The following is a 26,187-nucleotide window of genomic DNA, read 5'->3' on the forward strand; positions in this document are numbered from 1 at the left end:
ATCTGCAGATGATATTAGGAAAAACGAATGTACTAATATTGTGACTAGACCAAACTTGACTTATTCTCAGCTAAGGTGATTTCTGCTTCGAGTAAGAGATATACAGATAAACAACAATATCCATAAGAAGAGGCATAATGATTCAAAGATAATTAATATGTTTTAATAAGTCGGCCCTAAGTCAGAACGGACTATAGCTCAAATGGGACTTATTATCCGAGAGGGAAGAGAACTTGCTTTAATTTGTCATTTTATAAATGAGTTCTACTTCTAAAGTTATCGGAGAAATTAAGATAGTAATAATGGTTGATAATTTGGTTACATGAATCGTATCAGATATATTCATGAATCTGCAATGAAGAGTTTTACATGAAATCTATGTCCTCACTTTGTAGATGATGGTTATTCTTATGGAACATGAAATTTTATAACATTTCATAAATGTTCAAGCCAACTACAAACGCATTTCCAATTATTGTATTCGGAAGTCCAATATATGTTTTTTATTAATTTGTCATTTCATAAATGAGTTCTACTTCTAAAGTTATCGGAGAAATTAAGATAGCAATAATGGTTGATAATTTGGTTACATGAATCGTATCAGATATATTCGTGAATCTGCAATGAATAGTTTTACATGAAATCTATGTCCTCACTTTGTAGATGGTTATTCTTATGGAACACGAAATTTTATAACATTTCATAAATGTTCAAGCCAACTACAAACGCATGTCCAATAAATGTATTCGGAAGTTTAAGATATGTTTTTCATATAAATAATTCCAATCTCTCAATGACCATCAAATTTGTGTTTCGTCTGCCATGTATTGAACTGTACAAAAGTCAATTAGACTTGAACTGTACAAAAGTAAATTAGACGTGAACTGTACTGCTCTCATTCATACATCCATTCAAACAATCGTTCTGCTCTGGGCATTAAATCGTATTCAAACTATTGCGTTAAGTTAAACATTTAAACTATCTTGAAAATGATGAGTGAATACCAATTCAATTACATAAATTATTACAATATTTCAGTGAAGTTACGTTATGCTGAATAAGAAATTATTTTCAAAGCTAATAGTCCAGCTCATTGGAACTTAATTTTTTATGAAATACATCTTATTCAAGGTAAAGACAATCAATTTTGTATTAATTCAAATCTGAGCTACATAGAGCAAAATTACGTACAATTAGATTTTCTTTTAGTTTTCAAGTTAACAACATATGAACTCTAAGCAAAATGTTCCATTAATCAAAAACTCTTGTGATAACCAACTTCCAAATTATTCAATTTAATGCAAGTATGCTTAACCCAGAGACAGAACCTACAACTAATCCTTAAAAATAAAATTTTGCGTCGAGGAAAAAAAAAAGGTTGCGTGGAAGAAGAGATGAATTCTGGCATCCTGGTGTAAATCCCTTGTTAGAGGGCAGGGTGAAACGAGGGATCAACCTAATAGGACTTGAGGTCGTGTCAAAGTTTCTCTGCATGTTAGGACGTCCTGGTAGGACTACTGTAGACCAAGGATACCAAAACTGTAAAGAAAAAAAATAGAAATAGGTTTAATATACTGTGAAAGTTTTTGTAGGTGGCGCACAAGAACAGTTCATTGTGAAAGTGAATGAAGAATAAAAAATATTGCGTTTTATTCATCTTGATTTATAGATAAAGCTCTCTAAAACTCCATAGCAGAAACATTGATATAAGGCGGTTACAAGGCAAAATTTTTTTATTCAATATATGTTAGTAATAAATTCTTTTCTTTAACGAAAGCTTTTCTCACTTGATTGTCAATTGTTTATTTAATGCAAAAATGACTGGGCGTTCAATTATAATATCCAACACAAAATCCCCTTTTCACTTTAATATCACTTAATATTTTCAATACTAATGTTTTTATTTTTCAAGACTTGAAAATATTAAGATCACTAAATTATTTGAAGGCTTTATCTTTCAGGACAACCACTACCTTGGTGATACTATATTAAAAATCAAAGTTTTTCATAAATGCCAAATTCAGGCAGTTCAAAATTCTAAAAAAATACACTGATTAATTCAAGTGAATTAGAAACTTTAATATACTTCAATATCTGGAAGTCATTTGAAAATTAAAAAAATGCTAATGGACGAAATGCATAAAAATGACGAATTTGGAAGCAATTTGTATTTTTCTTAACTATACAAACCTGGGCTCTTTACTATGGATATAATATTGTTCCGGCATAGGTGGAAACTAGCCATAAACTTTTGCAAGAGATGTAACAACCCGGCACTAGTTAGCGAGGGGACAGATTTGTTAGACCGCCCATCCCACTCACACACTCGTCTAGTGTGTTAGGTCACTTTTGATTGCAGGCAGGACTTACTGGAGGACAAGTGATGGCAAGCAAAGTATGAGTAAAGAGCCCAGATTTGTATAGTTAGGAAAAATACATTACTTTCAAATTTGTCATTTGTTCCTACACATACAAACCCATTGTTCTTTATTATAGAGACACCCCCTTAGGTGGGTAGAAATCCGGGATTAAACTATAGCTAGGAACTTGACCTAGGTTACAACTTGGAGGTCGTGCAAGTTTGAGAGTACCACCCTGACAACTCACAAACTCTCGGTCCAAAAAGCTAGAAAGCTGCCGGCCTGGGCAATCATGGTGAATGAGTGAAATTTAATAACAATGACTTGCCCAAGTTAGAATATTGAAGTGAAAGCATTCCTCTCACTCAGCCTAAGCATTGCCCCACTCCCCCTCGCAGGGAGGATAGGGACATAAATATCACATTTCAGGTTACACATGGGAAATGGTAGTTACGGCAGCCTGCAGTCTTCCAGAAGCTGTGCCACCAAGAGAGGGAGAAGATGAAGACAGAAAAGGCCAGTCTTTCTATCAATTCATCCCAGAGTAACATCAGGTAAGGTACACCCTTTACCAACTGCTACTTCTCCAATAAGGGAGCAGAGGTAGTTATTGTGCTGCCACCTATGGAGAGAATATACAGGCTCCTGTGGGTATGTCTGCAGGTAATGGACAGTAAAGGTGTTCTGGTGAACCCAGAGACTCACCTAAAGGACCTGTGTCACAGAAGTTTCATCTGAATACCAGGGGTGTGTTTATGCTCCTAACATATAGAGCTCTAGGTCTATATTCATGTTGAGGAGAGTAAGGATTCAATGACTTGTCGATGACAGTGAATATCCGCTGAGATCATCTTTTAGAGATTCTCCCCTTAACCCTGCCCATGCTTACAAACAGTTGATTGATGTGCAGGCGACGTCCGGTTGTTTGTATGAGATCGTGCTCCAGTGCTCTCTTATGACATAGTAACCACTGAATGGGGTCGTCAGATATATGACAACGATTGTGGGTAATGTCCTTGTCTGGTGATTGCCAGGTTAGGGTTTGAGTCCTGCTCAAACTCATTAATTCCTTTGGTAGCTGCAACCACATCAAACTTGCAAGCTAAGGATGAGGGATTTGAGCGAACCTATAAGTCTGTCTGCTGAGTTATCAGCAGCCATTTCCTGGCCCTCCTTGGTCCAAGCTTGGGTGGAGAGGGGGCTTGTGCACTAATCAGTTGTATATATAGTCAGTCTCTAGGGCATTGTCCTGCTTGATAGAAAATGTCACTGCCCCTTGCTTCTACCATTCGTGAGCGGCCTTAAAACTTTTAAACCTTTAAAAGGCCACACCTACGATCGATTGAAGTCGGACTTTGAGTCTTGGTAATGAACTCTGATGAAGTTGAGTGTTACCTGCCCCCATCCCCTTAGCTGGGCTATGTTATAGAAGAGACCATGCCCCTCTCTGATTCTCATAGCGGAAGTCAAAGCAAGAATGACAAACCACCTTTAGAGTCAATTCATGATTAGAGGACTGATAAGCGGTATGAAAGGCACTCCTTTCAGAAAGAGTAGTATAAGAGCTAAACCTCAGGGCGGTGGTCTAAATTCCTACTGGGAACCAGTATGAGGAGAAAGAATTCCATTCAATCCAAAGAGGCAGCTTAAAGCCGAGCAGTAGCCTTTCATGGCCAAACTGAACCGATTCTTTCCTCCTCAAGGTACAGAAAGAACTACGCTATCCTGGGGATAGTGGCATTGAGAGGTGTGAGGCCTCTTTCCACGACATCAACCTTAGAAGATAGCCCACTTCACCTGATGGACGGCAAAACATGGCTTATGGAGGTATCTAGACATACTTCTCACTACTGCTTGCAAAAAGTGACTGCAAGAGATGTTGGATAACCCCCAGGCGTAAAATCATAGAGAAGCGACTGCCTCATGGTGTATGTGTGAGGGAGGAAGCTCTCTCAGTACCTCTGTGGACAAGAGCAGAAGGTCTGGGTACTACTCTTCTTGTTGCCACAGTGAAGCTATGAGGGTCATCAACAGGTCTTGCGATACCCTTACCTTATTGAGGAGTCTTCATCTGACAGAAGTGGGGAAAGGCTCCGACGTCCTTGTTATTACACAGATGTTGGAAGGCCTCTTACAGAGGTGCCTGGGAATTCCATATTGGTGAACAATAGATGAAGTTTCCAGTTAAGCAATGTTGCAAACTGATCTATTATAGGCGACTCCCTCCAGGTTCCACTACCATCATCATGGCGTCATGTTGAGTCATGAATTGTTGGTTGTGTTTGAGAGCCAGATCTGCTCAAAATTCTAGGAAGTTATGTGGTACTGCTGATCAGTTTCGGACCATAGCCCAGAGGGCATATGTTGCAACAAGTAAGACCCCTCTTTTCTTTTGATATATCCTTCAAGAACATCAATTCTGAAGAAGGAGAGAAGGGTCTACTCCCGCGAGGAGATTAGTAATCTCTACCCACCAACTTCGGTCTCTCTTGCTCTGACCCTATCGGATCTTGGAAATCCAGAGTGTATAGATATCTAATATTATGCCATATATTATTTACATTACGTACAGTTATGAACATTACATTTGCTTTATTATTATTTCGTAGAAGAATGATATTTATTTCCATTTATCTTTTCCCATTACATATACTGTAAGACCACTTTTTCATTATGCATTGTGGCAACAATGTAATTAGATGTTTCAACACTGCTTTTCTTTCTGCCATGTGCATATAATAGTCAGTCGTTGTTCAGTGGTCACTGTATCGACAAGCATGGGCCTGTTCCCTGCTGCTTGTCACATTTATGTCCGTTTGTCTCAATTATACGGGATTTTAAAGAACCTACTGGTTTAAATTGTCACCCGCCATTACATTTATCACATGGATGTATGTGGCAGTATCACACACATGGCGCAGTGAGTAACCGGACGTTATGGATTCCAAGACGACGACCGCCATTGCTGTTTACTTCTCGTCTCGCACATTGGATCCCATAAAGTGAATCAAGATTTTCACTAGTGTCTCTTATGAACGATACAGTGTTTGTGCAGTGCAGGGTTAGTGTCAGTGTGTTACAGTGCTGTGTTGCATTATGTTAGTGTCCTTGCCAACATTTTTTTTAGGACATTTGAACTCTGGCGCCATTTTCTCAGCAGCCCCAACACACGTCCTCCCTCTTTCATGCATCGATGGTGACTGAGGCCTGAAGCTCTCGCACAGAGGCATGCTCACTCACCCCACCCGCCTCCCCTCGGATAGCAACACACACTCTCATCGCACCCAACTGCCGCTTATTTCACAAGCTCACTGACAAACATTGTAATTTTTAACTCTCCAAAGTGATTTCTTTCGCTCACATACAGCGATTTGGATATTTTTCTGGATCTCTACAGATTTCAAGCTTTCTTACGACACCAAACTCAATATGGCTGAGCAAGAGGAACAGCTAATTGATTTATTGGATCAGACAGAGGATCAAACGGAGGGTCTGACGGACGAAGTACCTTTGCACCTCCCCACTGCTGATGAAGATACCAGCACTCTCCCTCCTCCCCTGACTCCCAATAGGTCAGGAGACCACAATAATGATATACTTCATCTCATCCATTTTCTACAGACTTCCAGCCTGCAAGAACAAGACCGGCAGCGACAAGAGGAGCAGACCTTCAGACTACAGATGGAACAATCAAGACAGGAAGACAACCAGAGGTTCATGTCCCTTTTCTCCTTGCTATCAGGACAGATTGCAGCATCGCAACCCCAGCAACCTAACCCCATAATTGCACCTCCTGTTACACCTGTTCCCCCAACCCCTGACTTCTCAGTGCATACACCTACAACTTCTAGCAAGCCTACAGTCCATCCCCCACCTCTCTTGCAACAAGATGCAACATATCAAGCGTTTCGCCAAGCCAATGGAGACTGCGTTTTGAGGATTATGCAGCATTAGTTGGACTTGATAGATTACATCAAACTTCCCAGCTGATTCACCTGAGAACCTGCATCTCCCTGGACGTCCAGCGCCTACTTACGCATACACTGGGCATCCCTCCCAACAAATCACTTTCCCTTACAGAGGTGTTGGATACACTGCAGAAGCACTTTCGTAGCCTTAGAAATGAAGCCTTACGACGCAGGGAATTGTCGTCCTGTAAACAAGCTGTCGGAGAATCATTTGCAGACTACTACGCACGCCTCAAGGATCTCGCTGATGAAGTGGACTTATGCACTGGCAACCCCACCTCTTGCACTGAACGGTAATTGCAGATGGTAATTTTGATGGGTGTGAGAGACGAAGAGTTAATACAACGCCTTATCCCCCTCCAACCCTCATCTACCCTCGCAGAGTTTGTGAAATGCTGCCGCTCCTACGAATCTAAACGTGCAACTGCATCAGCCATTGCATCTTCCCCTAGCCAAGTCAACGCAGTATCTACGTATAAGAAAAACCCGCGTCTACAGAAGAGGACTTCTCATCGATCTCCTGATCAACGCTCTCACCAGTCTCATAACAGTGACCCTTGTCAATATTGCTCTCGCAAACACGATTCTGGACAATGCCCAGCCACTGGTGCATCGTGCAATAACTGTGGACGAACAGGTCATTGGCCCCGCACTCAGAAATGCCCTGCTAAGGAAGCTCAGTGCATTAGCTGCAAGAAACAGGGACATTTTGAGAAGATGTGTATGTCTACTAAGAAAAGTAAGACTGGATATACAGCTTCACCTCCTACTACTAAGTCAAACACCAGCTGCCGTCTCGTGGGTGATAACTCGGGTAGTGAGTTCCCCACACCAGTCACTGTCTCTCTGTCATTTGGCGATATATCGTCACATATCCAGCTCATCCCCGATACAAGACCAGACATCACAGTGATTGGCACCATACATTTGGATGCACTTGGCATACCTCGGGCAAGCCTTGAACCTCCACCCATGACAGACGTTGTGACAGCAGATGGATCCCCCATGACACCGGCTGTAGGCTACTTCCAGGCAAAACTTCGTCTTGGCAACAAGTCTTGCTCAGCAACCATACATGTTCATGAGGACATACAGACTCCCCTCCTCTCTCGTGAACATTGCCGAGCCCTTGCCATAGTGTCACCGGACTTCCCGAAGCCTATCCTCAAGGTAACACATGTCAACAGATGCGCTCAGTTTCCTGCCTCCGCTATGACGTCACCTGAAGCTATTAAGGACTCTTTTCTTCGGCACTTCAGCGACGTCCTCATATCCAAGAAGGATCTACAAACCCAGCCACTAAAGAAAATGACAGGCTCTCCAATGAGGATTCACCTGAAACCTGGCGCTACACCCTTCTCTGTCCATACGCCCAGGCCCATTCGATTTGCTCTCAGAGATCAAGTGAAAGAAGAACTTGACTCCTTGGTGCAACAAGGAATCATCAGACCAGCAGGCGACGAACCCTCTGAATGGTGCCATCCCATGGTCTTGGTACCCAAGGACAAAGGTGTGCGCATCACTGTGGATCACACCCATCTAAATTCTCAAGTAGCCCGCCCTACACACCCATCACCAACGCCCCATGATGCTGTCCGCAATATCTCTCCTACTGCGAAGTACTTCACCACAGCGGATGCCCTGCATGGCTATTGGCAAATGGAGTTGGCAGAAGAGGACCGCCACCTGACTACATTTATAACTCCGTACGGAAGATTCCAGCACTGTCGTGGGCCAATGGGATTTTCAGCAACAGGTGATGCATACTGCCTCCGTGGAGATATGGCACTACAAGGTGTTCCCAACTGTGTGAAAGTTGTAGATGATATCCTCCTTTCCGACGAGGATCTCCCTTCCCACCTACAACACGTGCACCAGATGCTGACCAGATGCCGTCAATATGGCATAACCCTCAACAAGGACAAGTTCACTGTAGCCGCCCCTAAAGTTAACTTTTGCGGTTATGTCATATCATCCGATGGTATTGCAGCAGACCCTGACAAGGTATCAGCTATACGGGACTTTCCTACACCATCTAACGTGACAGATGTCAGGTCGTTTATGGGTCTTGTCAATCAACTTGCCGACTTCACTCCGGACATCGCAGCAGCAGCACAGCCCCTTCGCCCACTTATGAGCCCCAAACGCTCATTCGTCTGGACGCCTGACCATGAGCGAGCATTTAAGAAAGTCAAGACAGCTCTGACTTAACCTCCTGTCCTAGCACCCTTCAATCCTGCCTCGCCTGTAATTCTACAAACAGATGCCTCACGCCTATATGGTCTCGGTTATGCCCTACTTCAAGATAACGGCCGAGGTCAGATGCGTCTCGTCCAGTGTGGCTCTCGTTTCCTTACGGATACTGAGACTCGTTACGCCACCATAGAGCTGGAGCTACTTGCAGTCACTTGGGCTATAGCTAAGTGCCACCTCTACTTGTCCGGACTTCAGCATTTCACCTTAATGACTGATCATCGTCCCTTGATACCGATTCTCAATCACTACACTCTGGATGCTATTGAGAATCCACGCCTTCAACGTCTCAAGATGAAAGTGGCCCCCTACATCTTCACTACAGTATGGCGCGCAGGGAAACAACTTTGCATACCAGACGCCCTGTCTCGCTCCCCAACCAGTCGCCCCACACCTGAAGATGAAGAAGAATGCACTACTTCGACTGCACATGTCAGGCGTATCGTTGCCAGCACCGCCACTTCTACTGACGACCAGGCAACAGGACCCATCATCGAAGAGGATAAGTCTCTACAAGAAATCCGCATGGCCGCATCTCAGGATCAAGATTACAGTAGTCTCGTTCACTACGTATCCAATGGCTTTCCCACCAACCGCTATGATCTCCACGCTTCCGCCCTCCCGTATTGGAAGCTGCGGGACAACCTTTACGCGGATGGAGAGTTGGTATTGTACGGACCCCGGATCGTTATCCCTGCATCCCTCCGTCGACGCACCTTGGATCGACTCCACGACAGCCACCGAGGGATTCAAGCTACTCGACGTCGTGCAATACAGACAGTATTCTGGCCAGGCATCAATGCAGATATTAAGAGTAAAGTAGAAAGCTGTGAGGCCTGCCAACAGCTTCTCCCTAGTCAGCAACAGGAACCTTACATGCGTGGCGACCACCCATCCCGGCCCTTTGAAAGCGTGTCGGCTGACTTCCACGTAGCAGGGAAATCCTTCCGTGTTATTGCAGATAGACTTTCAGGCTGGCCTGTGGTTGTTCCCTGTGGACGTGACAACTACAGCCAGAGTTACAAGATTGTTCTGTGTTTTTTTCCGCGAGGTTGGTGTTCCACTCCGCTTACGAACTGATGGAGAACCCCCATTTTCCAGCCACGACTTCAAGCAATTTGCTGACCGCTGGGGAGTTCATCACATCATCACATCTCCATATTACCCTCAGTCTAATGGACACGCAGAAGCTGCCGTGAAAGCTGTGAAACACCTCATCCTCAAGACCGCCCCATCTGGGAACATAGATTGTGAAGCCTTTGATAGAGGACTGATGGAGCTTCGGAATACACCGAACCCTGCTGGACGCTCCCTTGCGCAGATTCTCTATGGCCATCCTCTCCGCACTTGTGTTCCAGCCCACCCCAGATCATTCAAAGAGGAGTGGCAAACCAAGACCGAAGATTACGACCGCCGCACTGCTGCCCAAACCGACCAGGCTGTGAGCCTTTACAACTCTCATGCCCGCCATCTACCCAAGCTCACCATCGGCCAACGAGTGAGGATACAGGATGCAACGACGCTTCGATGGGACAAGATTGGTACCGTGATGGGCCGAGGAATGGCCAGAAGGTATGAAGTACGCCTTCCAAGTGGTCGTGTATGGTTTCGAAACCGACGACATTTACGCCCAGTGGCTAATATAAGTGATGACACCTCTCCCCAAGACCCTGTGTCCCCTTGTTCTGGCCAGGAAAGAGAGCCATCATCCGAACCCTCCAATATCCCTCGTCATTCACCTCGACTAGCTCAGAGAAATTACTGTTCCGCTCGAGACACTGCTACGAGCGTAAAGGGGGAGGGAGGTGTATAGATATCTAATATCATGCCATATATTATTTACATTACGTACAGTTATGAACATTACATTTGCTTTATTATTATTTCGTAGAAGAATGATATTTATTTCCATTTATCTTTTCCCATTACATATACTGTAAGACCACTTTTTCATTATGCATCGTGGCAACAATGTAATTAGATGTGTCAACACTGCTTTTCTTTCCGCCATGTGCATATAATAGTCAGTCAGTCGTTCAGTGGTCACTGTATCGACAAGCATGGGCCTGTTCCCTGCTGCTTGTCACATTTATGTCCGTTTGTCTCTATTATACGGGATTTTAAAGAACCTACTGGTTTAAATTGTCACCCTCCATTACATTTATCACATGGATGTATGTGGCAGTATTACACACACAGAGGATCCCTGTGCTACGACCAAAGAGTATCTAGTTACTACTAGAGAGTACTCAGGCATAGACAGTCATCGGGACCAGATGATCCAGGGAGGTCAAGTACCTTAACAGGCAAGACACAAATGTGCCTGTAAGAAGTCTCGATTGAAGAAGTGACTTACTTCCCTGAGTCTCTAATCCTGATTTTGGACAAAAGAAATTTGCCTCTCTTAGTGTTTATATGCATTCCTAGATATGATAGCGCTTGTGAAGGTCACAGAGAGGACTTCTAGCAATTTATGAATATCCCTATCATGGCAAAGGCTAAAAGATTGTTCCAGTAAAGGAGAAGTTTCCCCTTCAAGTCTGCTAGAATCAAGCACTTATCTAGGTAACAATAAGGGCAAATGATATTGGCATGGACCCATTATGAAAGCAGAATGAACACTCTAGTGAACACTTGAGGGGCTGTGGCCAGGCTGAAGCACAGCACCTCGTAGTTGAAAATCCTCTCGGGAATGGTAAGGCTCTACGCTGACCCCTTCACAAAGGGACAGGACATCAGTGAATTTTAAGGGGACCGTCCACTATGTCCTGCATTTTTTTACCTAATGATTCAAAATGCACAATTTCTATAAATGTTTGAGACATATAATACCTTCATCTTATAAAAATTTCAAGTCCTTTGATAAATATATTTAATTTATCAGCAAAAATCCTGATTTTAAAAAAAGTTTAGGTACATTTTTCTCCATTGATATGACAAATTGTATTGAAAATCATACCATCAAAACTTCTGTATAAATCGAAGAATTCTGTGTGACAGATTTTCAATTTTCCTTTTTCTATTTATGAATTTTTTCTTAATTTTCTTCGTCTAGACGTAAAATAATCTTGAAAAAAAAGAGAAGGAAAATCAAAATTCTGTTACACAAGATACTGTGATTTTTATTCCTCTTTTCAATATCATCTTTCTCTCTAAAACTGAATAAATAAATGAGAAAAATGTACCTAAGTGTGAATAAGTATGTTTTTGAGTTATGAGTTCCAAAAGATTTGCGATAAATTTTCACTTTTCTCAAAAAGAAAATCAAGATATTATTATAACCTTACTTTGTACTACTATTTTTTATCCCTATATATATATATATGCTCCCTAAACGAGGTATTTAAACCCTAAGTTTAAGGATACACTTGGTGTAAGGGTGTCATGAATTGCCAGTGGCCTCCCATTGTTGCCAGAGTTTTAGTTAGAATGTTCCAGCTTTGTACTCTTTTTCATGTTTCCCTCTCTTCTTGGTTCTTTTTTGTTGCTCTCTGCTTACTTTTTGTTCTTTCTTTGACCTTAGGTAACACTGGCCTCGCTATAAAGTTCACGAGGACATAGTGAAAATACAATGTACATACGAACTACAAGTAAACAAACACACATGCATCACCTTCTATGTCTTTGAAAATTCTGGCTGGTCTTCTCGTAAATCGTAGTTTGAGTTCACCTACCCTCTACCAGGGCCTTCCCTCTCTGCTAGACGCAAGAGATTTCGAAACATAAGTGAAAAAATCACTACATATAAGAAAAAAAAAACTGACGATTGTCAAACTCAGTCACGCAGACAACGCAGTAAGGATGATGTCATGAATTAAAAACCCCTTTATCTTCATTATTTGTAAAAATAGGCCGAAACTTCTGGAGAGCCTGTACGATATGTTTCTACATACATAGAAGCAATAAAATGATTTTCGATTTTTTAAAGTTATGTCAAACACCATAGCAAATGGTCCCCTTAAGTAAATGTAGTTAGAGATAGAGAGAGAAGGAACGAGACATGGCACCCTGCACTGAGGATTAAGACCGTCAGAGGATCAAACCCACGGGTTTGTCACTTATCCCCCTACTCTTCAGGCATCCCCTTCCGGGTATATCGCGTGGGAAGAATGCCCCTCCTTAGTGAGAGCAATCTTGCTTTTTCCCCAAAAGGCCTGCTTTCCTATTCCCTTGTCTATGAATGGAAGAAGCCCTATGTGCAGGAAGCACCATAGACATTCCTCTCTGGAACAGTGATCTGGTCAAGCTAGATATTGTATCGTGGCTCAAGGAATGATCGTGTGTTTGTACAAGCAAACTTCTCTGGTGAAAATCTAGTCTTCCCCTCTACCGCCACCGGCCACCCAGACAGCCGACAAGTTTTTCCTAGAAACTCCAGAGTCAAAGCGCTCTCCCATTGGAACCTGAGGATACTTATGAGTTACCTGGGTAGAAAAACTACTCGGCAAGGACAGCATGTCATATCCACTGACTGCGTCTGCTGAAAACCCCGAAGGGTCAGAGAGCTCAGGAAAGACTAATTTCCACCCAAGTGCCTGAGGGTACCAAGAGGTAACTTAGGAAGCAAACCTCCACTGACTGCGTCTGCCGAAAACCCTGAAGGGTCAGAGAGCTCAGGAAAGACTAATTTCCACCCAAGTGCCTGAGGGTACCAAGAGGTAACTTAGGAAGCAAACCTCCCAAATTCAATCACTGCCAATACAGGCGATCAGTCAGAAAGCAACCATTTCCCAAAATGCAAGGTTTAAACATTGCCCTCACCACACTTTTACTAGTATGAAAATGGTTCGTGTGTTTCCACTTACCGACTGGTAAACAACTGGGGAACCGACTACCTCTCTAGTGGATTTTTGGTATTAAAATGAACTTCCCAAGTTGATCACTGTCAAGCAGGAGATTGGTCCCAAAGCAACTACTTCCAAAAAGCAAGGTTGGAACTTCCCCTCGAGCACACTTGCTAGGATAAAAGTTTCTATTATGTGTCAGCCCATGGACTGGTAAACACAGACAGAATAGAGTATCTCTCTAAATGGTATCTGATTCTAAAACTTCAGAGGAGTTACACTTCGAGGTGGTAAAGGCAAGCTCCTGTTTATCCTTGTTGACCATTAACCAACCTTTTGTAAAAGTTGTATTGAGACTTGGTGAATCTCTAACTCCAGGGGGAAAAATGCTCGAGATGCAAGCATCAATGTAAAAACCAAATTCCAAGAGTAAAGTTAACAAGGTCCTCGGTAGGGGCATGTGACAGAGTGGAACTTCTGCGTTGTCAGGAATCCTGTGACAAGAATCAAACCAGAGGTACCTATCAGAAGTCCTGGGTCCCAAGACTTGGAGCCCCAGTCTTACGGGAGGGATCCAGCTCCTTTCGTTCACGGGGTTCGGCCACGAAGGAGACGAGAAGAAGGTGTCTCTTACTGGGAACCTCTAGTGGAGGCAAAGTCTGTGGCGAGTCACCTGGGGAAGACACTAGCTCTGGGAGTGGAATGGGAGAGCCAATACACACGAACTCGACCGACAACAACCAGTAGATGCTCATAAACGAGACTTCAAGGAAACCAACACTTAACCTTTCTCTGGTGAAAGATATCCCCTAAAAAAAGAGTGTATCCTGTCACAGATCTGTCTGTTTTCTGTTCAGTTTAATTGGAATAAGATCCAGTTGTTCCCCATGAGAAAAAAACTCAGTCTCGCAAAGTCTAGGAGTCCAAGAACTTCTTATACCTAGACGAATGATCTGGAGTCAAGGAGGACCTAAACGGGGTGAGGGAGGGGCCCGCTTGGAGGCAGACCTCCTACGTCTGGGTTCTATGGGTAGGCAGTGGCTCAAGAGAACCTGACTCCCCCCAAAGGGATGCAGCCATTGGCCAAGAAAGGGGCCACTGATGCACTGGAACAGGGTTGAAAACTGCCTTATTCACAGCTCTTACAAGTTGCAATCAATGTGTGTCCTTCACGAACGAAGGGATGTCTGTAGGTTCTCAATGGGGTGACCACAATCACTTGCTTCTCAATGTACTGAGGTACGAGCGTGCACCTGCATGGTAGCGCACGCAGTTGGCAGTAGAAGATCGCTGTTAGTGAGGGTACATCAAAGAACAAAACCCCACTACCCCAAGGGAACTGGTCGTTCACAAACTGTCGCATCATAAACATTCAAGCAAACACACACTTGAGAACATACAGGTAGTTTGAGAGTTGTCTTGCATGCATCTAAAGCAGGGAACATGCACTGAAGTGGATAAGACCAAGTCAACATGACTTGTCATGAAAAGCAGAAAAATAGACGCGCTTCCCCTAACACTCGTTGTGCCTTAGAGGTACAGTGAAGAGAGGCTGTGACTACAGGGAGTCAGTAGCTACCATCACTAAGATTCTCTAAAGAGTTCTGCTCTGAAGGGCAGGGGTGATGCACTGACAAATCATGTACCCACCTCTGAGGCACTTAAGGGGAAGCCCCTTAAGTGAGGAAGCCTTCTCCAGGGAGGAAACCCTCTCACCTCGGCAAGAAGGATGACTTACCCAAGGGGTGGAGGAACAAACTCTCTCACCTTGGCGAGAAGGATGACCTACCCGGAGGGTGGAGGAACAAAGTTCCTCCTGCTAAGTAGCCTCAGCATGCTGCAGTCTGGCAACGACTCCAAGGAAAAAGTGCCCACAGCTTCTCTAAGCAAGAAGTTGCGAAGGGCACTTTTGCGAGGGGGATGAAACCTTCTGGAGGGAACGATTTGCGAGGCTCGAGGAGGAGGCCAAGACCAGGCCCCCGTAGAGGCAAAATGGAGTTACAAATTTTCTCCTGCTGAGCACGCATGGCTAACTGAGCAAGCTCAGCCAGTCTGCTCACCCGGAGGTATCGTAGACCTGGCAGGGACTCTGAGGAGAACCTGTCAGCAACTCCTCTGGATGTATGGCATTGCAGTGCACGTCTCAGCGTGGAACACATGACCTTCTGGAAGGAACACCACTCCATGGAATAGAGGGGAAGGTGGAGTCCAAGCCCCTGCGGAGGCAGGATGGAGAAATGATTTTCTCCTAAGTGTCTCCTGCTGAGTAGACTGAGCTGGCCCACTTAACTTGTAGGGATCATGGGCCTGGCTGAGACTCCAAGGAGAGCCTGCCAGGTCCCCTCCGGAAAAGAGGAATTGCGGAGAACGCTTCATTTATGGGCATGAGACGCTGTTAGAAGAAACAGCATCCCTGAGAATCAGGAGAGAAAAGCTGTAGCCAACCCCTGCAGAGGCAGATGTGCGCTCCCACGGTGTCCCACACTACAGCACCTAAGAGCAAATCCAAGGGGGGAACCTAAAACCCCTAAGGAAGATCAGAGCTGACACAGGCATCACAGATACTTCCCTGCGGTAGTGGGTGCTTCCACTTTGCTACTAGAAGTGACCGGGCCCTCCTAAACAGAGGGTTATCCAGGGGTCAAACGATAAGCACTCATGCTCGTTCATCCTCCAAAGAAGACGGAATGAGCAGAATTTGCAGGGAGGGAATGAGGAGCTGGAGAAAGTCGGGAGTTCTTCGCCTAAGGAGAAAACCCGGTGTGGGAGGAATCCCTTTTAGATGTCTTCTTTGGTTGTCTACTGAACCTCTCCCCCGAAAGCACTTTTGTTTACAGCCAGTTTATTTTGGGTTAACATTGGAGACATAGGTGGCACGTTTGCCCACCATCCAGCCAAAGACAAAAGTGACAATCACTGGGTGAGTATGAGTGGGATAGCCTGTCTCCCCCCACTACCCTTGTGACTAGCTCCGGGTTGTTACACAGATCACATAAAAAGTTCATGACTAGTTTCTAGCAACAGTGGAACAAAATATCAATAGTAAAGAGCGAAGGGTTTGTATGTGTAGGAACAAAGTAACATTAAAATCCCAGAGAAGTTGCATGACCAACGCTTTATCTGCTAAAGCATAATACTCATTTTGATTGCCATGTGTTCTTCACATCAATAAAACAGTTTTTTTTAAAGCAATATGCATTTATGTACTCTGTTTCTATTGTGTAAGGGTAATAGCTTCCAAGGAGACAAAAATAATTTACGTTACCATTTATTACTAGTTTGTAGCATTACAGTTTTAAAGGCAAAAGCAATTTAAGAATTGAATTTTATCTGTTCATATCTGGAAAAAAAAATTCTAAATAGTTTGGTTTCCTGATTACGACTATGAACATCTAGCAGCTTAATTTAGATAATCTAAAGATATGTAATTACCTTCAATCTGCTACAATGAGCAATAAAGTTGAGTGGCACCAGTTCAAGATATCAATTATAGGCATCATTTCCCGCAGCTGGTTACCATTTCTGCTCCTTAGTTTAAAGATCGTCGTCTTCAGGGACATTAAATTAGTGCAGAGACTGGCTTCTAATCTGTAAAGAAATATAAATATCGACCATTTAGTAAACAACCAGTTTTACATAAATAAATGTGGGAGTACAGGCTGTATTACCAAAACATGCCTTTTTATGTAGATATGTAAAAGCCCTGAATTAACGGTTTCAAAAAGTGTGAAATTCATATTCATAATCAAACGCGCAAATTAGTCAACTAAAAACAGGTCTAGTTTTCAATGTTATATACATAAGATTCAAGTTTTTGCCTGCCAACATTTTCCTAAAATGAGTATGCATAAATTAATAGTTGTTAACAATCACTGCTACTATAACCTTTAACCACAAAAACTCTAAACTAACTTGAGAAATAGTCACTATAAGAACTTGAATTGTCCCAAGTTTGCCAAAAAAAAAAGGAAAAAAGAAAAAAGGTGCTACAATGTTCCTAGATAACATCAAAAGAGAATCAAGTCATAAGAAGATTATATTTGCTTAAAATAAACATTGATCTCAAATCATACTTCAAATATCTGCAAGTCATTAACTAAACCACTTTCATCTGGCAATCGACTTAATTTATTTACTGGTAACTTGTAAAATTTTTGTAAATATTTTAGATAAAAATAAATCCCAGAGAATTTGTACAACGAACGCTCTAGTTTTTTAACAAATACACTATCTATAAAGATTCACAGTATTTTGCTCAAATAATTTATGCACCAGATTGATAGCATTTTGTCTAAAGCAATGTGCGGCTGTATTATAATACAGTAATCCTTAGCCATCGCGTGTGTCGCAATAGGGGAAAAGCTGCTAAGATCTTATAAATCTTTAATTTTCTTATATTGATTCGATATATTTAAGCTATTATAAATTCCTCCTAATGTCCTATAAACCCTTTCTGCACAAACACTTCACAAATTTTTTATTTTTTTTTTTTAATCTGTATTTTCTCTAACAGTATAAAATTGGGTCCTTTGATAGGAGTATATTTTAAGTGAAGCTAAATATGGTTGTTAAAACTTTAACGAGTGTTCAGTAGTTATTGCCAAGTAACTTGAAATCCCTGCCCACCCTACAGGCCACCGAGCTCTCACTTAAACCTTCAGCCCTAAGACTTGTGGGGGGGGATGAGGCGGAAAGTGAAACTTATGGGATTCCAATGCAAACCTTTATCCATTTATCCATCCTTAGAAGAATTGAAGTTCCTCTAATTGAACTTGATAGTTTATTATCCCAGGAAATGTCTAAGCACTTTGGTCCTGTAGATGAGCAAAAGTGATGACTCCCATCATCCTTCTAACAACCTAGGCATGAAGCTATGGCAGGAGTTAGGCCAGGTTACTACCAGGAAGTGGTAGATGGTCAAGGAAAATATGCGAGTGTGAAGGATATGATGTCAGAATGTATGGTAATTATGAAATGGTTGCATACATTTGGCACCCTGCCCCTCATCTGGGAGGATGGAGGAAAAACTTCTAAACAAAACTAAAAAAAGTTTCTCATGACCAGGCTTTCCTATATTTACTGTCCGATCCAGCAAATAACACTCTCTCTTGTACCTCAACGAAGGAAAAGAAAAAAGGGACAGAAAGACAAGTCGATTTGCCTCTCATTTTAGACTTACATCGCAGCCGCTATCTTATACAAAATGTTTCCTCTCCCGTGAGGGAGCTAGGTTTGCTACACAATCTATTGACCAACTACCAAAGGCAAAGGATACCTGTATCCAGGGACTTGGAGATATACTCCAGTAGGCAGTACGCAGTGATGGCTCTGTCATTACTAGACTCATCATCAGGAAGTACACCAGACAGATTCTTCTTAAGAGCTAGGATAGATATAATGTGTCTGACTTTGAGCTCAAAAATCTGGTATGATCGCTTAGTTTCCTCACCTGTAGGGAAAGGATGTTTGATTGCTTTACGAAGCCAGAAATAAACAGTTCTAGAATATTTCTTTATTACTTCTTTTACTGTAAGAGGCATCGAGTTTCCTCCCACAACAGGGAGGCAAGTCAATCCTAATCCTCACTTGTCACTTCTTGTAGGGCAGAGATGAAGAAAGATCTTTAGTTATGACCATGTGGGTTCTAGGTCCTGAACACAAACTCCCGAATAAAGGTGATGTAGAACCTATATTCGTCCAAATAACATGGTACAGAAAGTCCTGCCATTTCCTACATGCTTCTTAACTTTAGGACTTAGCTAGTCAAAGATATTTGAAGATCTAAGCCTTAACTACCATCTGTTCCGCTGTTTGAACAAGGATCGATTGAGAGAACTGTGTGAACTCGTGAGCTTCTCAAATTTGAGCAAAGTATCTCAGACCTAAGACCTAGTTAAAAATTTGGTTTAAGGGCTGAACAGTTTCCTTCACTGGAAAAATTGAGGAGCTCCCCTGACAAAGGAAGAAACAGCTGATCCAGATACTGTTGGGCATATGGCCACCTGTGTGTGATCAAGCTCGCTGTCATCAACTAACTATCAAGTGATCTGCGAAAAATGATGATGGTCGGAAAGCATGCAGAATTCCTCTGAATGTTGTAAGAAATCTTTGAATGCTACCAACGGACTGGGACTGTCAAGAAAAAAGTTGGTGAAAACTTAAGAAATCTTTATGCTCCACAATGATGTATGAATTATAATTGGTCCTGCATAGAGTTACGATCGACTATGTGTATTTGATTGAGTATTAATCCTGCCTGGATGTACCTTGCAAACAGCCCTACCTTGAGAACTTCACAAAAGCAAGCCTGTTTGATTAGGGTCTGAAATTATCCCATTCATTGATGAAAGTCACGAATAGAGATGTTTAGTTTCCCAACATACTAAGTACTTTACTAACCTATTTGCATAGTCAAATTGCATGCATTACTGGAAGGTTGAAAAGCAAGTGTGTCTTCCGTGACCCACCCACTTGAGGTGATCATGTACATCAGGTGTACCCCATCATCCCTGAATTTGTCTGTAAAAGACATGATCACTGGTGATGGAGTTTGAGTGGAATGCCACTGGAAAGAAAATCATAAGTCAGCCACCAAGTCCAATAATCCTGTATTTCCTATTCCAATGAAATCCAAAGGTAGAGAATTAGCCGGCGACATACTAGTGATGCTTCTAATATTTCTCAAGCAATCACTGGCTACTTACCAGTGATGCTTACAATATTTCTAGAGCAATCACTGGTGTAGGAGCCCACGAAGAACAGGTTTCTCAACGGTGAGGTAAGATTTTTTTTTACTGTCCAGATGAAAGTTCTTTGTCATGAGAGAGCAACTGTCTACTTTCATTCATTTCCTGAAACAATTTTTCAATGTTATTAGCATATATTGGTACCCTATTTCTGCCTAGCCAAGCAGCTGAATTACCAAAGGAATACAATTTTTGTATCATTACAAAAGGATAGCCACTTTGTTGGTCCTGGAGGATTGCCTCCCGGAGGGTGACAGGACACGCTGATTGTCAAAAATGCAAAATATGAGTCTCAATCAAGAAGGCACCATAAAGGCGAGCAAGAACGCTCAGGATGAAAGGCAGTCTAAAGCTTAGTTTTGAACTGGAAACCAACGCCTAGAGGATGAGGAGATCCTGACGGACTGAACGATGGTTGTCAAGATACACGTATCATTCATGTTCACTGAATAGGAGTAGTCTTCCTCAAACTCCCAAAAAATTTTTATCTATGTTAAAATATTTCCTCACTAAGTGGCCATTATTTATCACTAGAAATAAAATAACACTGTTGCTGTCATCCTTTGAATGGAAAGAAAATTTCACCAGGCTCCAATTGACTTCAAGAGAGGAGTTGACTGAAGGCCTGGAAAACTTGTGTTACTTTGCGATCCATTCTGCTTGTTTGGGACTGTCAAGATTTGGGTCGAGCCAATATACCTGATTGCACCCAACCAAAGGTCGGATAAGCCACTGCCAGAGTGATCCTGAAAGCAGCTTCTATGGTAGAAGATTCCAAGCCTAAGAATGGTTTGTACCTCATTCCTATGAATGATGCGATTGGATCCATATTTTCAGTGTTGCAATCGTTGAATAATAGATTGTAGTAATGGAGTCACAGAAGCATCACAGGAACATGCTGAGACAGGAAACGAAGGATGGCTTGGTCTCGCACTAGACCTTGTGCTGGTGGTAAGAGCATGAGAAAAAAGTTGAACATTCAGTAAGAGGAAAGAAGAGTTGTGCTCTTTATTCCTGTCAGTTGTGTGTGTACTCATTCTCATAGAACATAGCATAGGTAGCTGGTGCAAGATCTTTTGTACTGTGTACCGTTAAGTACATTTGGGGATAGGTACATTCCTGGAACATATCCTCTCATCTCACAAACTATATAAGAATCTAAGAATTCCTTCCAAAACAAGCCATCTCCGTCCCACACTATCTTCCTCAGTGGGAGAGAAAGCGTAGGAGACTACTATTAATTGGTCTTCCTAGACTTAGGTGACATCTCAGTATTCCATCAAAGAATCCTCCTCCTCCTAAGATACCTGCCAATACCTTTCCTTGTTTGGAAAGTATCCTTGCCGATAATTGCCAAAATACAATGCTTGTAAAAGTGCTGAGATCAGACTTTAGAAGACATCTATTCCAACCCTTAACTTGCAACCGAGATGGAAGATCTTGGAGTCTAGGAAAAGTCATGTATCGGTCTCCAAGTATATGAACATCTAGGTCAGTGAACAATACAAACCCTTAGGCCAATCTCGATCGATAGTGTCACCAAAGCATCTCTGAACATACCAAGGCACGAGAGAGATGAAGGTTACTGCCTACGTCCTTACCAGTAGTGCTCGTACTCGGTCCCGTATCAGGTGGCAGGAGCGGGAGCTGTACGTAATACCAAAAACCCTTCCCAGTGGCTGGGCTTTGGTACAGCACTATTGCTCCTATAAAGTTATGTAAAATGGTCGAAGTCTTTAAAGACACTGCCAGATTGGTAGTTTTCCACCTCCTCTCCAGGGTGGTATGAGCAGTTAACAGGAAAAAGGTTAGTTACCAGGTGACTTGAAGGTAACTATCGTCTGAAGAAAGAGCTAAGTTACGATTGAGTGAATCTTTATCGAATGGTTCCTGATTATTTGGTTCCTAATTGAGGGTTCTCAATCATCTGGTTTCCACTTGCGTAATTCCCAATTGTGGCTATCAGTTTCATGATTTCTCCTCACATAATATTCCCAATTGTAGCTGCCGAATGCATAGTTACTGATCATTGTGATCCCAAAATCACAGAACATATATGAAGCGTCTGATCACTTGGCGTCAGACAAGCACGTTTAACAATTGAACCTCATACCAAAATGTGATCTCCATGAAGGAAGCACCTCTAATACGCAACCTCTCGCCTCATATACTAAGTCAAGCTCATGAGTAGATACATTTCTGGTACATACCTCTCCTCAAACTCGTACGTTGAGAGAGAGTGGTCAGGGATGTTCTCATTCTTCAGCTAGGCTAACTAGATACATTCCCAATATAAGCAGGGAGACATCGTGAAGAGCATTCAGATCATCATCATCTCTTGGCAGCTGTCCTGAGATCGACAAAAAGAGCGCAGTGCCCTTTTACCTTCATTGAGATTATGAAAGCCCAGTCTTAGTCAAGACTGAATGCTGGTAAAAGTCACGCGAACACTTGTATTAAATACCGTTCAGAGCTAGGTATATTCTATGTACTATATGTGCTGCTTCGCCCTTACGTAGGCAGGTGAGACTAACGGACACACCTACATTGATAAGACTTAAGACTTTTTGTCGGTAAAAAGTAGCACTAGGTCGAGGACACTGCATCTGGTACAAGACTAGACACTAGTGGAAAAGCAACTCACACAGTCTTTTGTTCCCGAAGGAACAATTCTCTGTAAGCACCGTTTCCCTCTCCCCCAAATGCAAGAGATCGTTCACAATGGATAAAAAAGGGTGGAACCATTATCCTACAGGCAGTTCAAGTGCTCTTCTTATGAGAAACCAAAGCACAGGTACCAGGTGTGCAAGTACCTGTAACGTGTACTTGTCGATTCGGGCATTCCAGTACATACCCTATCATTATTATTGAACAGGCAGGGGGAGACTTTGCCGGCCCAAATAAACATACCCTATCATCTTGCCAACAAGGTAAAAACATACTGGTGCCAAAGTGGTGAATACCCATGTGTTTTTCCGAAGGAACAATTCTTGGCATACACCGCTTCTTTCTCTCAAGAGCAAGAGATCGTCCAGAAAGGGGAAAGGAGAGTGGGACTTTATATTTCTACTGGCAATGCAGGTGCTCTGTCTCGTGAGAAAAAGAGCATAGGTAGGAGGTGAGCGAGTTTTTTCAGTGTATCAAATATATTTGGTACCACCCTGTCTATCACATGGGGAGAGCGACAGTACAAGTCCTGCGTATGCAACGCCTATCAATTGGTCTTCCTAGATGTCTTCCTTATTTTCAAATATCAGAGTATGGTAGGATCTTGTAAAGATTATTGTATATATGTAGTTATCAAGTGTGCACATAGGGCTTTTTGGAACAAGTATGCAAGGTTCTAGCAAGTAGGATGTCGGAATTTATCTGTGGCAATCCAGTATTATGGGATCCAGCAGGTGGTAGGTTTTCAGAACATATCCATGGGAATCCCATACAAGGTGATCTAGTAAAATCTTCAGGTAAGTCTAACACATATTGGCAAACACAGATCAAGTCTTCAGGTGTGATGAAGATGCACTGGCAAACATAGAACTCTTAAGTCTTTGTCTTTACTAAATGGTGAAAGTGCTCCCTCAGAAGATCCCTGGAACAGGTGAGGGAGTGCTCATCTTGGAGTGAGCACGCATATAGGAGAGCACTCATGGGTGTATGCACGCGGGAGAGCATGAGAACAGGCGAGGATGAGCTCCTGTAGGAGCACAAGCACAACACGAGCTTTCAGGGGAGCCCGCCTACGCACAAGACCTCGTTTAGTCACTGGCCGCCTCTTTGTCTTTGGTGAAGGGAGTCATGGGGACTCTTGGAACAGAACTCCTCTCTCCTATGGGAAGATAGACGGTAAAGGTCGGTATGCAACTCCTACCAATTAGCGTTTGTACTTTTTCATCTATAAACGAGAAATGAAGAGTGAATACCTTCTATCCTGACTAGCAACGTGATGGAAATAAGGGGATGCAAAAGTGGAGGAGGGACTTGTGAGTTTTCAAAAGTGTCATTCAGGCCGAAGATGATTCTCGAACAGGGATAAGATGGCAGGAACTCCATGAATAGATACAACCAAGTGATACGTCCTTCATGCCTTTCCGGAAATGGGAAGACATTGAAGGAAGAAGGGTGACACCCTACTGCTTCACACTTGGCAACCATATAAATTTCTTCTTATGACAGTGCACATCAATGACTAAGGATTGCCAGCCTCCTTAGGAATATATATTTTAGTCATTCTCACCAAGCCACACAAGCAATGAAATAAACAGCAAAAGGAATAAGAATATGGATATTGGCAGCCTTGCAAAGAAAGCTATCATATTGCTATAGTTATTGGGAAACCACTAAAAATCCATCCTTTCTTCAAACATCTAGTGCCAATGACAATCCGCTAGTACATTTATCTAAAAGAAAAACCAAAAGAATTTAAGTAGCTAGTTGAGTGCACCAGAAGCATTTTTGTACTATCCGGTAGCTGAAAACAAATTGAGAGCTCAGTGGAACAGTCAGGTTAATGGGCTTCCCCTCCGCCCAGCAGTAACTACCGCTATCTCAAAGTTTTAACAGCTGTATACAACCTTATTGAAAGTACAGTATACAGTTTTCATATTAAAAGAAAGGTTTGTATTCATGTAGAAAAAGAACTTTATTTCACTCTAGACACATCCTTACTTGATAAAGAAGTACTCACCAGTTAAGTGCTAAAACTTGATTATTGATGATGATCTGTGCAATGCTGAATAACGTAGATCACAATAGTAAGTATCTTCGCTGCTGTTGTCAAACAATTTCTATTTCCTTTGATGCTGTATATTTATCGTCTTTTTCATTGCAGGTGAAGAACATAGTGATGGGCAGCTGCTAGAGCTGCCTTTTCTTCTGAGTAAAAGGATTTTTATACATTTCCAGAGTTCTGTGAATGGAATTTGTAAACTACAATGCACTAATTATCTGGGGTCCCGATCGTCACCACTAGTTCTTTGGCTGTTTTATTGAGTTAAGTGTTCTCCTCATGACTGGCCAACTTCTTCTTCCTTTGGATCTTCTTATTTTTTTCTCACTTTCTTATCTCCATCAAATCTTCATCCTTCAACAGATTGAGTCGATCAAGTCATTAACATACTTGGTAGTTATAATGGTGAAGCCATCTCCTCCTAGCAGTTTTGCCAGCCTTACTGTCTTATCTATTGCAGAGTGGTGGATGTTGTCAGGAAACATTCCTTTATAGTAGTCAATCAATTCTGGACAATTTCTTTCAGGAGGCATCAATGGTGTATCCATGTCAGTACTTCAACAAAAAGTTATCATTTGATTCCATAGCTTAGACCAGGTGGTGCAGGGAGTTTCACATATAAAGTACCTTAAAAGAATGAATAACGCTTTGATCCATGACCTATGTCAGCAATGTGGTGTTTGGCAGTAATAATTCAATCATGGAGCCTCCAGCATTGTCTTTTACTTACTTTACTTTAAGGGAGGGTTGTTTTTTCTGGTTCTTTACTGCAGAGGAACCCTAATCTCTTCAGGACATTTTATAAATAATTTTATCGTATAAACTCCAAGGCATTCAGCATCTCACACTGCATATTGCTAGTTTGTCAAATTCACATTGAAGCACCCCGAAAACAAAAAAAGCCTTCAGTCCCCTCTTGAAAGCCTAAACATCTTGTCTTCTAGATGTCTAGTGGGAGCTCAATGTAGTCTTGGGGCCACATAAATGACAGCTCTAAAACGTACAGTAGACATACTGTATATCATGGATCCAATAATTTGAAACCATCTGTAACTATCCTCCTATCAACGTGATTTGTTGGCTGCACAACATATAGCAATTCTCTTAAAATATTTTGGACAAACCGTTCTGATAAGTTGATGGGTTATTGTAGATATTTTACACTCAATTCTTGCTTTAATAGGCAGCCAGTATAAATCAGTGTACGAGTGATCCTTTCTCTGTCTATGACACCTTTACTCAGCCTTGCTCTACTGTTTATTATGCTTTGTAATTTCTTAAGTTGCACTTTTGATATACTGTGGTAAATGGAGTTACACTAGTCCATCCTGGTAATAAGTTTAACACAAG

At 42.3% G+C, this 26,187-nt stretch overlaps 1 long non-coding RNA gene across 1 annotated transcript; it reads right to left on the reverse strand.

Moving 5' to 3' along the window:
- Positions 1-1,379: 1,379 nt before the first annotated feature.
- LOC137646947 (uncharacterized) lies at positions 1,380-26,183 on the reverse strand. The gene is made up of 3 exons (XR_011045503.1): positions 24,796-26,183; positions 16,798-16,953; positions 1,380-1,539 (listed from the first exon to the last, which is right to left on the reverse strand). It is a non-coding gene; the product is annotated as an uncharacterized lncRNA (long non-coding RNA).
- Positions 26,184-26,187: the final 4 nt, after the last annotated feature.

Source organism: Palaemon carinicauda, chromosome 9 (genome assembly GCF_036898095.1).
Source record: "Palaemon carinicauda isolate YSFRI2023 chromosome 9, ASM3689809v2, whole genome shotgun sequence".
NCBI classification, from domain to species: Eukaryota; Metazoa; Arthropoda; class Malacostraca; order Decapoda; family Palaemonidae; genus Palaemon; species Palaemon carinicauda.